Consider the following 17,595-nt stretch of genomic DNA (forward strand, 5'->3'; position numbering starts at 1 on the left):
ATGGTCCCACAGTGGGCCACTGCAAATTAAGGTCATCTGAGGAACATAAGTACAACCCTGCTGGATCAGGCCCAAGGCCCATCTAGTCCAGCATCCTGTTTCACACAATGGCCCACCAGATGCCGCTGGAAGCCACAGGCAGGAGTTGAGGGCATGCCCTCTCTCCTGCTGTTACTCCCTCGCAACTGGTACTCAGAGGCATCCTGCCTTTGAGGCTGGAGGTGGCCTGTAGCCCTCTGATTAGTTGCCGATGATAGACTTCTCCTCCATGAAGGTATCCAAACCCTTCTTAAAGCCATCCAGGTTGTTGGCTGTCACCACATCTTGTGGCAGAGAATTCCACAAGTTGATTATTCATTGTGTGAAAAAGTACTTTTGTTGGTTCTAGATTTCCTGGCAATCAGTTTCATGGGATGAGCCCTGGTTCTAGTGTTATGGGAAAGGGAGAAGAATTTCTTTCTATCCACTTTCTCCACACCATGCATGATTTTATAGACCTCTATCATGTCTCCCCGCAGTCATCTTTTTTCTAAACTAAAAAGCCCCAGGTGTTGTAGCCTTGCCTCATAAGAAAGGTGCTCAAGGCCCTTGATCATCTTGGTTGCCCTCTTCTGCACCTTTTCCAGTTCTACAATGTCCTTTTTTAGATGTGGTGATCAGAATTGTACGCAGTACTCCAGGTGTGGCTGCAACATAGTTTTGTATAAGGGCATTATAATGTTAGCCGTTTTATTTTCAATCCCCTTCCTAATGATCCCTAGCATGGAATTGGCCTTTTTCACAGCTGCCGCACATTGAGTCGACACTTTCAGTGAGCTGTCCACCATGACCCCAAGATCCCTCTCCTGGTTATTTACCGAGGAGGTCTGTCTTCAGTTACCACCGGCATGTCTGGTGGCGATTCAGAGGTGAGCCTTCTCTGTAGCCTCTCCTGGGCTGTGGAATGCACTCCTGGCAGAAATCAATAATTTGAGTTCATTATTGGCCTTTAGGAGAGCCTTTAACACCTATCTGTTTCACCTGGCCTTCCAGGATTTTAAAACTATTTAAAAACTGTATATGTTTGGCCTGGTTTCCCAGGGTGTTAAAAACTGTTTTAAATGTTTTAATTTTTAATGGTTTTATGTTGTTTGTACAGTTTCCAATTTTAATTGTTAATTGATTTTAGTTGTTTTTATTTTAAACCGCCCTGAGGCATTTTTGGAAAGGTGGTATAGAAATCAATCCAACCATTCCAACCAACCAACCAACCAACCAATAAAGTTCTGATGCTATGGGAAGCCCAGTTACCCAGCCCCCCCCCCCCCAATTATGATCAATCTTTAAACAGGGATTCTCCCACAACATAAGCTTTTCATAAAAGAAGGGATCAAAACCATGTCTTGAACCCAAAATTCTCCATACAGTCCTTGCTGCTTTAAACACAGGTAATGACCTAGCTCCACTAACAAATAATGAACCCAGCACCTGCCAAGATTTCAGTGGGGTCAGATAATAACTTTTGAGCTGTGCCCAAAGCGTAGTTGAAACCGGAGGCTCATTGTCCCAGCCTAGGACTGAAGATAGACTAAATGCCTAGAGATAAGCTTGAAAATGTGGCAAGTTAAACCTGCCTTCTTCAATGGGTAGTTGAAGTTTACAAAGCAAAAATCTAGGCAGGTGTCCTTGCCATGAGAAATCATTAATGTATACACTCACTTGAAGTATGATAAAGGTACCAGAACTGGAAGACCTCTTAAAATGTATGGACACATACCACGAACTCATTCAACTACACATACATAGGTCACCCCTCCACATGCATTCACTCACTCTATTTGTGAGAAGATGGTTTTACCTGGAAATGAGGATGGAGACAGATGGAATATAGCATGGACGCATATATTGCTGTGAGTGTGGTGTGAACCTGGCATTGCGAATGAAATGACAGCTATGCATAGCAGCATAGTGGGTGGCATGCAGAGTAGTAGTTAACCAATAGAAGACGGTTCACTCATGCAAGAGGCGGGGAGAGGTGATTTCCCCCAATCCCTCCTCTCTTCTGCCCCCTGCATAAACTCCCTCAAGGACATATTTGGGGAGGCAAGCATAGAGGACTGCATGGAAGGATAAAATCACACACACCCCTTCCATGTGTGGAATGTCTTCCATTTGTAGAAGCTCCCTGGAAATCAGCAGATCTCACATCCATGCAAAAGAGTATATAGGGTAGGGATGCAGGTCTGCTTTGATGTAGCTTGACTCATTGCTTTTTGTCCTTTGGACATTATAAAAAGCACCAACAAGCGAGTGCAATGCTTCTCAACAAATAGACTGTGGGCTGGGAGAAATGTTAAGGTACCCCCCCAACACACTAAAAATAAATGCAGTTCTTGCAAATGAGTATGCAGATGAAGATCCCGGTTTCAGTTGCTGTTGTTTACGTCTGAGCCTAGAGACACGTCCTCATCAGCCAGGTGAAATGATCAAAGAATTAGTAAAGGGAAGAGAGAAAGGATATTGTAGGAGCTTTACTTTTAAAGTCACTGTGGCCTTGAAAACAGCAGGGAGGTGATATAGGAAAAGCTCAAACCAATTCACTTTTTAAACCCTCTGACTAAGCTGTGTTTTTTAGCTGTTTCTGTCTGTGGTTGTGGAGGTGATCTGATTATATACACAGGTGGATGACTTATTTACTAGGAACTATCTAGAGCAGAGGTGCACCTAGGTAATTTTGGAACATGGACCTAAAGGCCTTTGGAGCTCCGCCCCCTGCTGGAGGTCCCCCCTCCCACTACAAGTTAAGCATCATCCCCCTACACACACACACACACACACACACACACACACCATGACACAAACATGAAGGCACAAACAGCAACTGAACTCACAAGAATGTAAGTATATAAAACAGGTATATTTATGCAAATATGCAGTAGCAGAAATATTTCAACACACAACTTAACATATTCCTATCCCACATATTTCTTTCCCCACTCCCCCCTCTGTCTCTAAAGCACCCGGCACAGGTCACAGTCACACTTGGCCGCCCGGCACAGCGCAGTGACTACTACAGCACTCAGGACAGACTAAATTTGATTTGGGGGGCCCCAAGGGGTGTGGAGACCCTGGTCTTTGACCCTGAAGTCCAGATGTAAGAGTGCCACTGATCAAGATTGCCTAACAGACCAAGCAGGAAGAAAACTGCTGGGTTAATCTAGAAATAAAACTGAATAATAATTAATACCTCAGTTTAGGAGACCAGAAGAAATGATAACAAAATTGTACATTTATCTTATGTCCATGCAGCTAATTTATGCTGAGAGAGCCAATTTGTGAGTTAATAGATTACAGTCCCTCCTGGGACTGTTCCATTTTAACATGCAAGTGTGGAGTCATATATTTCAATGGTCCCACATATGGACTAGGGAATCCTGGATGGTTTAATCTGCCTTTACCATCCAGCTTTCCATAGCCCATTGTTAAGACAGAGCATCCAAGCTGAATGTCTACCCAGACAACATGTTGCAGTGTCTGAGGCCAGTTGTCTCTGATTAGAACCACCTTTTCAAGAGGATAGAATATACAGTAAGGTGATTGGATGGCAGGCCAGAGCAATAGCTTCTCTCAAAGTCCCATTAGGATCTGAGAATTTTAGAAGGTAAGTGAGCTTGGGGCTTCTTCATAGATACAATGCTTTCAAATGCCACACTATATCTATCTCATGCTGAAGTTTACTGCTAGGGGCCAACCTACAAATTAAGAAAAAGCATTTCATGAGGCATGAGGAATCCTTCACATTCTCAAAAACTCCCTGTCTATAGGGAACTTTCAGGTCAGGGAGAAAGGTTCTAATGTCGCCTTTTTGCTGACCTGATAGTTTTCTATGTGCATAAAGGTGGCTTAAAAAAAAAATATATATATATATATATATATATATATATATATATATATATATATATATATATGCACTGAAATACGCTATGCCCCAGTTGCATTTTGAAATGGTGCTGCCCCAGGAGGCTGTCCCAGATGCTTTTTCTGAATGCATAGGTTGGCTCTTCAAATAAGTACTCATGGGACTGGCTCACATTAGCACCAGCTGCAACATGTGCAACTACTGCAATGGGATTGTGCAATGGGGTTGTGCATCACTGAAGGGCATCCCAACATGCTGTTGGGGTGTCCTTATACTGTGTGAGGGAGGCATTCATCTGAATTGCCCCTCTACATGTGCTCCAAAACCCATTTAAACTCTTCACTTCCACCACTATAGGTTTTCGGAGTATGCATAAAGGAGTGATTCAGATGAATGTACCTCTCATGCAAGTAAGGGATAACCTTAACCATTAGGATGTCCTCCAGTGACATCAGGACAAGTATGCAGAGTCACCCACTGTTAAAGACAGGGGCCTCCATTCAGCTACAGTTAATCCAAAATTAAGGCCAATTTAAATCAACAGGACTTACTGGTAGGGATGTGCACAAATCTGTTTTTTGATTCGATTTGTAACTGAATCAAAGCACCCCTGATTTGTTTTGGGTCCATATCTCCCCCCGCCCCAACCACCCCAAATTCGATTTATACCCAAATTTTCTGAATCTGAATCCAAATCCAAATCAATTTGGAGCAAAAAAGGGGTTCCAGGGACAAAAGAGTGGGGCGGATGGAAGTGCCAAATGGATGGAAGCTACCACCCAAATTTCAAAGAAATTGGACAAAGGGGTAATTTTTAAAATCTTTTGAAGTTGGTGCATCTTTAAGCTTTTTCCCATAGAGAATAATGGGGATTTCAGCAGGCTTAGTTATAAATCCCCAGGTGCGGGGCACCAGGGTGGCCCAGAGCAGGTTGTGGTGGATGGTAGTGCCCAATGGGTGTAAGGAAGCTACCATCCATATTTCAAATAAATTGGGCAAAGGGGTGTTTTAATTTTTTTTAAAGTTGGTATATCTTTGGGGCAGATTTGGGGCAGAAAAGGACTTTTGGGGGCCAGAAGAGTGGGTCAGTTGGTAGTGCCCCAATGGGTGCCTGCTACCAACCAGATTTTAAAGAAATTGGTAAAAGGGGTGATTTTTAATTTTTTTATGGTTTGCACTTCTTGAAGTTTCCCCCCCATAGGGAATAATGGAGAATTTTAGCAGCCCCATAACTCCACTGGGGGGGGGGAGACCAGGGTTGCCCAGAGCGGGTTGTGGTGTAGTGCACATAGGGTGCCAACTACCCCCAAAACGACAAGCCCATGGGGCGCTGGGTTTTATTGTTTTCAATGTCTGAGGTGTTCTTCTGAGAGTAGATTATCTGGTAGGAAATGAGAGAATCTATTTCCCCCCATAACAATTTTATGTCTTGGCGATGAAGTACACCTTATGTGAAACTCTTGTATGTGCGAATTGATTCACACATCCCTACTTACTAGTAGCAACTATCTTGTGTCATTGGTTTCAATGGGACTTAGAAGTGACAGACTTTAGTTGGATAGGTGTCAGGAAGCTGAAATGCATAGACTGATGCACTGAGATCATGCTACGTTTATAATTCACCATGGCTGCATTCACATTTAATGTGAAACCATGGGTCAAATGGGCCTCCTCCCCCTGCTCTCCCGTCTGAATTCAGATGTTCAGGAGAACAGCCTCTCTGCAGCCAGTGAGACTGCAGAGAGGTGGGGGATCTGGCTGTGTGGGCTTCCTTCTTTTCAGAAGGTAGCACACACAGACAATCATGCTGGAGTTGAGGGAGGAGCTTCTTCCCTCAACTCCAGTTCCAGGCCAGCAGCCTCAGTTCTGAATTCAGATGTACTGCAGGCTGCCTGGAACCTTGGGTTGCAGAAACAAAACTCACTACAATCTGAGGGTTCAGATTGGAGTTCCATTTCTGAACCTTTGGTTTTGTCTCCATGCCCAACTGTGGTTCCCCTCATTCGGATGTAACGTCAGCAGAACTGCAGGCCTATTCAACTAGAGTTCCACATTACGTGCGGATGTGGCCCATGTCTCCATGAGAAGTTGCAACCTGGGTCAGCTTCACCAGTGTTCTGTAGATTTTTATGCAGGTGACTAAGATACTGTTAGGTTCTATCAACAATATAGATTGAAACCAACTGTACCAGTGTTTCTCAACCTTTTCGGGGTCAAGGACCACTACATTCTTCGTGCACAGTTTCCCAGACCTGCAGTTAGTAAAGGGGTTTCAAGTTTAAGTTTATCTATTTATTTAACAGACTTCTATACCGCCCAAAACTTGCATCTCTGGGCAGTTTACAATTAAAATAATATTATGAGCATTAAAATAATTACAATTGGAATCATTTAAAAGCAAAAAATTAAACATTAAAACTATAAATCAGGGGTTCTCAACCTTGGATCCCCAGATGTTGGTGGGCTTCAACTCCCATAACTTCCAGCCACAATGGCATTTTGCCATTATGGCAGGGGATTATGAGAGTTGATGTCCACCAACATCTGGGGACCCAAGGTTGAGAATCACTGCAAAAGCCTGGGTGAACAAATATGTCTTCAGGATGTTTTCATATGTCTTCAGTTAATAAATAAAGTAAAATTTGTTAACAAAGAACGTATTTTGCTTACATACTCATAAAACACACACACAGGATATTCAATTAATGTGAAACTGGATATAATCCCACCAACTAGCCAGCAGCCCTTCAGAAAAGAAGTGTCCCACTGCCACCGTGGGCTTCTCCCAGGCAAAATCTTCCTCTTTTCCTTCGAAAGCTAAAGCTAGAAGGGCGCACACATGCATCCTCGCTCTTCTGAAACCCACCAGTGCCCACAAACATCTGAGACCCACCAGCGGCCGCTCTAGTCCATGGGGTGACTCTACAGTCCGGAAATCGAGGCACAGTGGTCTCTCCCTCCCATTCAGAAGTAGCCCTCCAACTTTTTATCTATTCTCATACTCATGGGCAAAGTAAGCCAACTGGCACCAACATTTGCACATCTCTACAAAATCAAGGGTATACTCCCTGGAAACATGCATGCACCTCCACTTTGGAGAAAGTAGTTCCCACGCCCCTCCCCACTCCACACATTTATCTGGAAGTAAACACCCACTGATTTCAGAAGTCACTTTCAAGGAAAAAGGAGCCAGACTGCTACCTCACCCTGAGAACCTGACCCCCTCAAACTTCCAGCTTATCCTTTTTCTGGCCATCCCTCATGCACAAACTTTGGTCCATTGCTACGCACTTCTCCAACTCGTCCCACCCATGGAAGAGAAATAAAGAAGTCTGAAAACACTCCTGCCTTTCCCCAAAAGGACGACCAGCCGAAGCCCATTCTGCACTGACGGGAGGGAAAATGGACGCTGGCTGGAGCCCCAAGAGGAAGGGGAAGCGAGGGAGCTGCACAGAGAGCGCGTGCTCCCTGCCCCTTTCCTAGACCTGACCAATCAGGGATCTCCTTGAGCCTGTGCTCAGGGTTGGGACAAAAAGCCCGTCCCCCAGCACCAGGCTGTGGCCATGCTGAGTCTGCAAACACTCCTGCCTTTGCTTCCTCTCTTTCCCTGTAACTTGCTCTGCCGTGTAGGTATTAAAAGGGTGGGAAAAGGAGAAGTCAGAGTCATGCAAATGATAATAAGCAAATGATAAGACAAAAAGAAAGGCAGCAGTTAAGAAACAAGACAAAGTGCGGGGCCCTAGGTTAATCCGGCACTGCCTCCTCCAGTGTTGTGGGGGGGATTTACCTCCCAGCTGCGGACCACCACTCAAGTCTCCGCGGACCCACATTGGTCCCTGGACCACTGGTTGAGAAACAGTGAGCTATACAGTCATTCTGTCACCCAAGAGAACCCCGAAAATTGTAGTTTTGTAGCAGGGGATAAGGGACTCCAAAAGAGCATTCTCAGCAGCAGCATCAAACAACACCTTCCAGGATTCTTGGGGTGGGGAGGGGGAAGCCATCGCAGTTCAACTGGCATAAAACCAGTATAACTTCGTGGTGCAGAAACACTCAAAGCATCTGTGTAGAATCCTGGACAGCAATCAATTTTCAACAGGGGCAGCAACGTTTGCTGTTCCCATTGACTCACTCCTGCTCCAAACCAACACACAGGGAAAATGCCCACCACTTACCTCCAAGTGAGCAACAGCAACAGTCATTTTCTGGATTTCCTCCCTTTATCTGCCTTGTTCCTGTGACCTCAAGCACCATGAAATTTAGATGAAGTTCCCTCTCAAATCAGTCCTATCTTGCCGGGGAAGGACTGTAGCTTAGTAGAAGAGTGTCTGATTTGCATGCAGAAGGTCCCAGGCTCAATACCTGGCAATCTCCAGGGAGGGCTGGGAAAGGCCCCAGCCCAGAGTCTGAAATCCTGGATTGCTGCTGAGACAATCCAGTACTGAGACAGATGGACCAATGGTCTGATTCACTATAAGGCAGTTTCCTGTGTCCCTAAAACCTGAGCAGAGCCTCTGCTGCTGTTCATACAAAGAGGAAAGGTGGCTGAAGAAGATGCCTTTGCCTGTGTTGAAGCTCAGAGAAAGCTGCTGTACTCCATAAGGGATGAGGATCTTTGGGAACAGAGGACAGGTAGGAAGCCCTAGGTTTGGATTAGGCCTCCAGTTACTTATCTCTAATATAGAATAACTGGTATTTTGCTCCAAAAGATGTTGCTAAATGGTAAGAAAACAGGCAATGATTTCCAGTTGAAGATATGATGCTAATCAATACATTTGTTTTAGGAACTGACGTTACTGGAAAACCTGGGGACTAGCTCCCGGCAGATGGTTTTCGCTAGCCAAAGAGTTCTCAGCGGAGATAATCACTACAGCCTATTGTGCAATGCCCTTCGGTGGCTAAGCTGCACGTCCATTTCTGCTTCCTGTGTAGAAAATGACCCTAAAGTGGAAAAGGAGCCGTGAACAATTACTGACTCTCCTTAACAGCATCTCTCCCAGAGATCCTGTGCTTCAAGTCTGGTAATGCATTGCTGTGCTGGAGGTTTAGGAGCGCAACACTCCTGGGGAGGACTTTGCTCTAATATTAATAAACACGGGAAAGCTGCCAGGTCTTGCGTTTGCATTAGCAATTGATCAACTCCACCGGGAGTCTCATATCTGTGTTGATTCAGGATGTTTCCTTGAAAAAGCTCCTGGTTAGAAACTTATTATTGAAAGGCAGTATGTCACAGAATATGGGTCCTTGGTAAATGCAACCAGGATGTTTGAATACATGACAATTGTTAGATGTTCTTGTTGCCAATTGCGTGTTCATCTACCTTTCTTTTTGTGATCATCAGGTTTTTTTTTTTTAAATGTAAAGTAAAGATTTTGGGACAGAGAAAATGGAGCTGCTGAGATTTCAAAAGAAACCAAAGAAGACGCCAGAGTGAAGGAGACATCCTGTGGATTAGAAAGTTCTTTAAAGTGATTTGGTTCTGGAAAGAGTGAGCATCTTTAGCCAGCGTGAACTGACAAACATACTTACCTCAGATTGTCTCTGCATTTAATCACTGCCCATAGAGGTGTCCAAGTTGGGATTATTTTGATAAATGACATTATTTTCCCTCAACAAGGCACACATCCTCTAACAGTGGAACCTATCCCCTAAACTGGGGCAGGATCTAAATATCATTCTGATTTCTGAACTTCAAAGACAGCACTGCAGCAGAAATGATTTACATATGATATACTCAGTTATCTGTGGTGCATAAATCTCTCTGTATAGGGCAAACAACAGCTTAGTTTGTGTTTGTGTGTGTGTGTGGGGGGGGGCGGTTATCAGGAAAATAGTGTTTGGGAATGGATTATCTCCCAGTGCTATGGTCATAATACAAACTGCTCAAATTAAAAGAGATAAGAGATCTAATCACATACCTCCAATGACTTCTCTAGTTTGGCCCTGAGTAGAGAAGAGAATATCAGCAGGTGCAGCTTACCTCATTGCTGCCATGATAAGTCAAAATATTTGCTTCTATACAACTGCCAAGTGGTTGTACATGATCCCTGGCCTCCTTTTCATCTGATCATAGAGCTTATTCCAAACCGCCGATATAGTGGGGGCATGGCGGGGGCTGCCATAGTTCAGTGACAGAGCATGCCTGTTGCATACCAAAGGCCCCCATACCAGGTAAGGCTGGGAACCTTGTTTGTCTGAAATGTTGGAGAGCTACTGTTAGACAGTACTGACCTAGATGGACCGATGATCTGATACAACAGCATCCTGTCTTTCTAATACTATGCTGCTGCCAGTGGGTGTTGCTATTCCAGACCCTACTGCTGAATTCCATAATGATCTGTGTATGCACTGGAATGCCCATGTGAAGCATGGTGCTGGCCTAGTCAGGGGCCTTGAGAGCTTCCTGGAGCATCAGACATGAGTGGGAGGAGACTTCTCAAGGAGGTTCAGCATGTGTGATGGGGCCTGTTGGGACAGGAATAGCTGATAATTCTGTAAGTATGTAATTGTTGTATAGCCCTAGTACTTTAAGTCCTTGCAATGGATTTGCATTGCCCGAGCAGAAGAAATTTGCATGCAGCTGTTGATTATTTTTATTATTTCTTGTTTACACAGTCAGACAGGTGTCATTGACTGGTTTGTTTTATCCAGACATCGAGTCCTTCCCAAGGACCTGGGATGGCTGAATTTTATTGTCAGTCTCGTTGTTGTTATTATTATAGATAGCACTGTAGAAATAGGCTGTTCCCAGTAAAGCTGCTTTTTGTAATTGGCTGATGGTGATTTCTGTGGCCCCGATGGTGTTGAGGTGCTCTTCAAGGACTTTTGGAACTGCACCCAGGGCGCCAATTACCACTGGGATTATTTGGGTCTTTTTCTGCCACAGCCTTTCAATTTCAATTTGTAGATCTTTGTATTTGGTGATTTTTTCTATTTCTTTTTCTTCTATTCTGCTATCCCCTGGTATTGCTATATTGATTATTTTAACTTGTTTTTCTTTCTTCTCAACTACAGTTATATCTGGTGTATTGTGTGGCAGATGTTTGTCTGTTTGTAGTCAGAAGTCCCATAATATTTTTGCATCTTCATTTTCGACAACTTTTTCAATTTTATGGTCCCACCAATTTTTGGCTACAAGTAGCTTGTATTTTTTGCAGATGTTCCAGTGCAGTGTTTCTCAACCTTTTTGGACTCAAGGACCGCTAAATCATTTGTGCAGAGTGTCAAGGACCGCTACATTCTTTGTGTGCAGTTTCCCGGACCAGCAGTTAGTAGAGGGGTTTCAAGTTTAATTTTATTTTATATATCTAAGACTTTATACCGGTCCAAAACTTGCATCTACTTGCAATTAACTTGCAATTAAAATAATGTCATAAAATAAAATTTGTTAAACAATAAACTATTTTATTTACATACTATTTACACAAGAAATTAATTAAGAAATTAAATAATGTCATAAAATAAAATTTGTTAAACAATAAACTGTATTTTATTTACATACTATTTACATATCAAAATGCACACAATGTTAATGTGAACATTATATTCAAATATTTTAGGAGCAGAGGAAGAAGTCTGATAATGAGATATTCAAAATAAAACCTTGGTATGAAAACCAACAATATTCTTCCTTTCCATGTAGCCATAAATAAGAGCCATGTCTGCTTACTGGAAAGTATGCATTCCCAAATTCCAAGGAGACTCTTAGTACATGCATACAAAAAAAGAATCATTAAAATAGAAGACATTCAAGCACTATTTGAATGCTTGCATTACTTTCTCCCAAAAGCAATATTGGGGCTGTATTTGTGAATGGCAAAGAGATGACAAACTTTTGGTACTTCTGCAACAAGACAGTGGTAGAAAGGGTGTTCTCCAAAGCCATCCTCAAGCAAGCAGATCTTTCCCAGTCAGTACTACTTGATCCTCCATTTCTTCATATCTAGCAAGCTCCTTTATGAGGCGCAGCAGGTCGGCGCAGCCCTCAGACCGCGCGGCTCGGAGATGGAACGGGGCCATTTTCGCGGGGGGCGGATGGGATGGGATCCGGGGACTGCCTCTGTTTGCAGGCCAGTGCTTCTGTGCAGCATCCCAACTCTGTGGCCATGCACAGCACTGCTGGCTTATTTAAGCCCACGTAACGTGGGACTGCAAAAGAAAAGTTGCAGGAGACTCAGAGTTGTAGCGGAAGAAGAGGGAAGCGAGGCGTCGCCAAAACAGAGAAAGGGCTGGAACAGAAGAAGCGGCTAGGAGGAGTAAGAGCGAGCGAGGGCGGGCGAAAGGGAGAGGCTAGCAGGTCGGAGTGGGGTTTGAGGGCAGAGAGGCGAGGGAGCAACAAGAGGCAGGGATTGGGCAGGGCCGAGGGAGGAAAGCCCGCAAAGAGCGGAGTCAGGGTGAGGAGTCTGCGCCAGGGAAAGCCAGATTAAGGAGTGGCACTTTGGGAGCAACTTTTGTCGAGTGCGGAGCGAAGAAACTTGGAACAGGGCCATTTTCCCGGGGGGGGGGATGGGATGGGATCCGGGGACTGCCTCCGTTTGCAGGTCAGTGTTTCTGTGCAGCATCCCAACTCTGTGGCCATGCACAGCACTACTGGCTTATTTATCCTCAATGCTCTGCTCTCCACTCCCTCGCGTGAGTCCCCGATAGTTGAAGAGCAGGAGAAGCAGTCGACGGCGGCGGCACAGGCACAGTCAGGCGCCAAGCATCCCCCTGGCAGCACAGAGGGAAAAAAACCGCAATCTCAGTGGCAGCTTCTTCAAGTAGTTTTGGGCCGATTTGGCCCGTCTTCGGCCATGTGGGGGCGGCGGCGGCAGCTTCTTTGGCCTGAAATTGGGCCTTTGTGGGGGCGGCTGGGCGGCGGCTGCAGCCGCGGCAGTTGTTTGGGGCAGGCAGTAGTTTGGGCCTATTTCGCCGTCTTCGGTCGTGTGGGGGCGGCGGCGGCTTCTTTAGCTTCTGTGGGGGCAGCTGGGTGGGCGGTCGGTGGCGGCGGCAGTCTGGGCCGATTTGGGCTCAGACTGCCGATTCTGGGCCTTGATCTGGCCATGTGGGCGACAAGCGAGAAAGCGGCAGGGAGGGGTAAGTAAACCCTCCCGCCCTCCTAAATATACCCCCCCTGCAGTTGGTCAAAGCAAACACTCACAGCCTCAGCACCTCACTTATTTTTAGCCCAGTAAGTTTAAGCAGCTCACCTTCAAAGATCTCAAAAAACCACCTTCCAGCAACCACCCAATTTCTCCACTCACTCACTCACTGACTGACTGGGCTATCTTCCCGCCTCGGCACAAGCCCCGCCCCTGCTCCACCCCTATTGGCCACTGACGTTCCAGGAGCCTCGGAATTTCCGGGGAGAGAAAAACTTTTACAGCGGAGAGAAAAGCGGATAGAAAAACAAGCGTATTCAGTTTGGAGCCCTGCCTTCCTAGTCGCGGACCGGCACTCAAGCCTCCGCGGACCGCTGCCGGTCCGCGGACCGGCTGTTGAGAAACACTGTTCCAGTGTATCATCCCTGCTACCTTGTCATGCCTTTGTTTTTAGTCAGTCTGTGCGATCTTTTTACAACAGCTGATTAGGTAGTCCATGGTTTCATCTGCTTCTTTACAAAGGCAGCACTTGCTGTTTGTTGTTGATTTTTCGACTTTGGCTCTTATTGCATTTGTTCTTAGTGCCTGTTCTTGTGCAGCCAGTATTAATTAAACCCTCTGTTTCTTTCTTCAAGTTGCTATTCTTAAGCCATTGCCAGGTCTTGGTGATGTCTGATTTCCCACTTATATTGTGCAAATATTGACCATGTAGTGGCTTATTTTTCCATTTTTCTGCTCGGTTCTTGGCTTGTTCTTTCTTGTAGGCCTGCTTTGTTTCATTGGTGTTGAATAGTTTCTCATTGACCATTTTAAGTTCATCTTCTTCACTGTTCTTTATATATTCTTCAAGGCCTCTTTTCTCCTCCTCTACTGTTTGATGGACTTGCAGCATTCCTCTTCCACCTGAGCTGCGAGGGAGGTATAGCCTATCTACATCACTGCGGGGGTGCAGAGCATGATTGATGGTCATTATTTTCCTGGTCTTACGATCTAACGTCTCTAGCTCTACCTGAGTCCAGTCTATTATTCCTGCAGTGTATCTGATAACAGGTATAGCCCAGGTGTTTATGGCTTGTATGGTGTTCCCGCCATTGAGTTTGGACTTGAGGATTTTTCTAACTCTCCTGATGCACTTCCCATTTTTCTTTTAACTTCAGTGTGTGCGATTTTATCAGCCTGGAGAATGCCTAAGTATTTGTAATGTTCTTTCTCTTTCAGGTTCTTGAAGTTGCTTCAATTGGGCATTTCTATTCCTTCTGTTTTTGTTATTTTCCCTCTGTTCATTATTAATGCAGCACACTTGTCTAGTCCAAACTCCATTGCTATATCGCTACTGAATATACGGACAGTGTTTAGCAGTGATTCTATATTATTATTATTTTATTATCACCATCATTATCATCATTATTTACTAGCTGATCTGGCACAGAGCATCTGCACCCCAGTTCACCACTGCCGCTTTCTCCCCCCACCCCATCCCACTTTTTTGCCTGCCCGCCGTCTCCTTTTTCTTCCTTGCCCTCCCGCCCACAGTCACCTTCTTCTTACCTGCCTGCCACTCCCATCTTCTTCTTTTGCACTGCCTGCTCTGACACCGCTGCTGCCACCATTTCCTGGCTGCCCACTGGCCAGCCAGCTGCCCGGCCGCAGCTGTCCACCTGCCGCTGTTTTCTTTGGCTGGCCGCTGACACCATCGCAGTTACCATTTTCTTCCCTCCCACCTGTCCCGTGGCTATCCAGCAGCTCTCAGAACTCTCGTGAGAGCTGCCACTCATGGGATTAGCCACAGGTATGTCTTAGAGAATAAAATATATAGATGGAGTGCTGCAGTGTTCAGAGTGCTTCACATACATACATTATCTTACAACAGTGGTATGGCAAGGTGAAGATGGTGAATGAACCAGTTTTCTGACCCTTCCATCTCCCAGGTGAAGGATAAGTTCTCAGTTTTCTCTTTAGTAAAGAGAGATTACATTTTCCTATCAGTGGAAAGAATCTGGTGGATACAAACCATTGGTACATTATCATCATAGAAACAATTGGAAGTTGGCAGTATGGAATCTAATCAAAGGGCTATTCAGATGCTCCGAGAAAGCATTGATTAAATGCTAATGTGGATGTGATGAAGTATATAAACATGTGATAAATTTTGTTGAAATCAATGCTGGTCTATGCTGTCCTCATACATCAGCTGGGCAGATATGGCCTGGCTATGAATGCCTCAAAGAGGCTCACTGTGGCTATGCAGGAATTTAATCAAGGTTTCTATCTTAATTTTTTAAAATATCCAGGAAGAAACATAATCGCAGTATAAGAAATGTTATTATGAACAGCTTTCTCTTATTTCCATTTCCCACTATTGGTGTTCTGTCCTTGGTTCTTATTGGTCTCATTCACATGACTGAAACAGGAGGAGGAGCTGTCAGCCATGGTGGGAGAGGCATGTGCACTCCTATTCGGCAGTCGTGTGAACTCCAAAAGCAAGCTAGGAGGAGAGGAGAGTGATAGTGTGGGAGACAGGGGGAGCTGGGCAGGATGCACCCTACCCACATTCCGTCCCCAGCATCTTATTGAGGGTGTATGAAAAGTCCTACCCAGCTTCCGGCTCCCACAAGATCATTATCTCCTCCTCCTCCCTTGCTTTTGGAGTTCACACAACCACCAATTGGGAGTATGCATGGCTCTCCTACTCTGGCTGGCAGCTCCTCCTCCGGTTTCAGGTCAAGTGAACGAGTCCACTGTCTTTTCGATATTTGTTTTCATGGATTCTGGATCAGGGCATGTGCATAGCTCAGTTCTTCTGGAAATTCCCTTTCAGCAGCTTTACTCTCGGAAGCTCCACCATGCCAACAAATGCTCTTAGAATACACTTCTTCTTCTTCTTTTTTTTGCTTTTTAATCAAGGCTAAGCCTTGAATCCCTGCTGAGAATCTAGTTTTCCTAACTAAAAGTCTCCCTCTCTTCTCCACTGTAATATGAAATGGTGCCCCTGTGAAACTTGAACAAGTGTGGATAATGTGGTATTTTTGGTTAATCGATTCCTTGATCCAGGCCAGTTTTTGAATGGTGCTTTAGTTACATTTACTCCAGTCCTTGACTCGAGGTAGGGCTAACAAACAACCAGCAGCAAGAACATTGAGAGCAATCTGCACTTGCCTCTCTGTAAATAATATCTGTTTCATTAAACCATTAATATTCCTGATTCCACTGCCTTGTCCTTGACTGCCACAATTCTTTCCTCTGGATTCTACAGATAACATCTATTCTGTGTTAAGAACTGGTATTACAGTCTGTAGATTTGTTCTTTGTGTTCTTCCCGTCCCTTTCTTTATAGTTTAGTTCCAGCTTGATGACACTTTTTTTGAACTCAGATGTTTGTTCACTTTGTGACCTTTTGGCTGGACACAATACATGTCATTAGCATACAGTTACGTTTGAATGTTTTTCCTAATGGGCCAACTTGGCCATTGGCTGCCTATGATGTTTGTCTCATTTGGTTCAGGTGGTTGGTTGCAGTTGTTGTGAATAAATTGAGTATTATTATTTCCCATAAGCATTAAACACTCACCATGTACATTTAAAGCAGTTTATAGAGTGGAACGGATTGGGCTGTTCAAACTTCAGTGAGTAACTCCTCTGCATAAGCAATTTGCCCACGTGCCATGAGCTCCAATTTGAAAATGGAAGGTACCTTACTGTACATACCCTACAATGAAGATGTCATCTACATTTGCGTGCATCTGCAGCACAGCAAAAAGTACCGAAGCTATGGGTTTGGCACAAAACCCGACGCTTCTGTGTATTCGAGGGTCAAAGTATGATCAGTGAGGCTTCAGATTTTTAAATTTTCTGTTGAATGACAAACAGCCAGCAGATGGCACAATCTCCTTTTGCTTATCGATCTTCACCCAGAAGTATCTTCCGAGAGCAAGACATTTCCTTGGATATAATAAACAATGGCAGTTATCTCAGGTTTTTCCACAGGGCAGAACCTTTTACCATAAAAATCAAAACCTGTGCAGCTGTTAATGTTTTAATATGTGCTTAGTAGACGGCCTGTTCTTTCCTACTTACATGCAGGTCTGCAAGAGATAGAACACTGAAAGCATTTTAAATGCTGGAATCCTTTCGCAAATTGCAGAAGTGGCACATAGCTTATATCATCATGCGAACTGCAGAACTGAAATCTGCAAATTGCAGAAGTGGTACATAGCTCATAATCATGCGTGATATCAGGGCTGAGCCAAGGCACTTTGGTGTCTGAGGTGGAACATCCAAATGGTATCTCCTCCTCATGCTACAAATATAAGCATCAGGGGCTTGATTTAGCCCAAGCCAGCATGATTCCTGTGCACTGATCCAGAGCAGCCTTTCAACATCAGTGTTGGCTGATGAAGCAGTTTGCTAGTCAGAACCACTGCTCGCCACTGTGCAGCAATAAAGGGAGAAGGGGATTTTTCCTTTGGGTACCAGCAGGTGGAGGCAGAGAGTGCTGCAGCCAGCAGTGTGTGAAAGCGAATGGTTTCTGATTGGATGGTTGCTCAGTGGAGGTGTAAGGTGTTAAGGGCAGCAAGGGTGACTTCCCAGAAATGGTGTGCTGCATGGTACTGGCTGTAC

The 17,595-nt window shown here is 44.7% G+C and overlaps 1 long non-coding RNA gene across 1 annotated transcript; it reads right to left on the reverse strand.

Annotated features, from left to right (window-relative positions):
• Positions 1 to 11,281: 11,281 nt before the first annotated feature.
• Positions 11,282 to 13,154, reverse strand: LOC128344284 (uncharacterized). Its single transcript, XR_008315766.1, has 2 exons — positions 13,087 to 13,154; positions 11,282 to 12,607 (listed from the first exon to the last, which is right to left on the reverse strand). It is a non-coding gene; the product is annotated as an uncharacterized LOC128344284 (long non-coding RNA).
• Positions 13,155 to 17,595: the final 4,441 nt, after the last annotated feature.

Source organism: Hemicordylus capensis, chromosome 1 (genome assembly GCF_027244095.1).
Source record: "Hemicordylus capensis ecotype Gifberg chromosome 1, rHemCap1.1.pri, whole genome shotgun sequence".
Classification (NCBI taxonomy): domain Eukaryota; kingdom Metazoa; phylum Chordata; class Lepidosauria; order Squamata; family Cordylidae; genus Hemicordylus; species Hemicordylus capensis.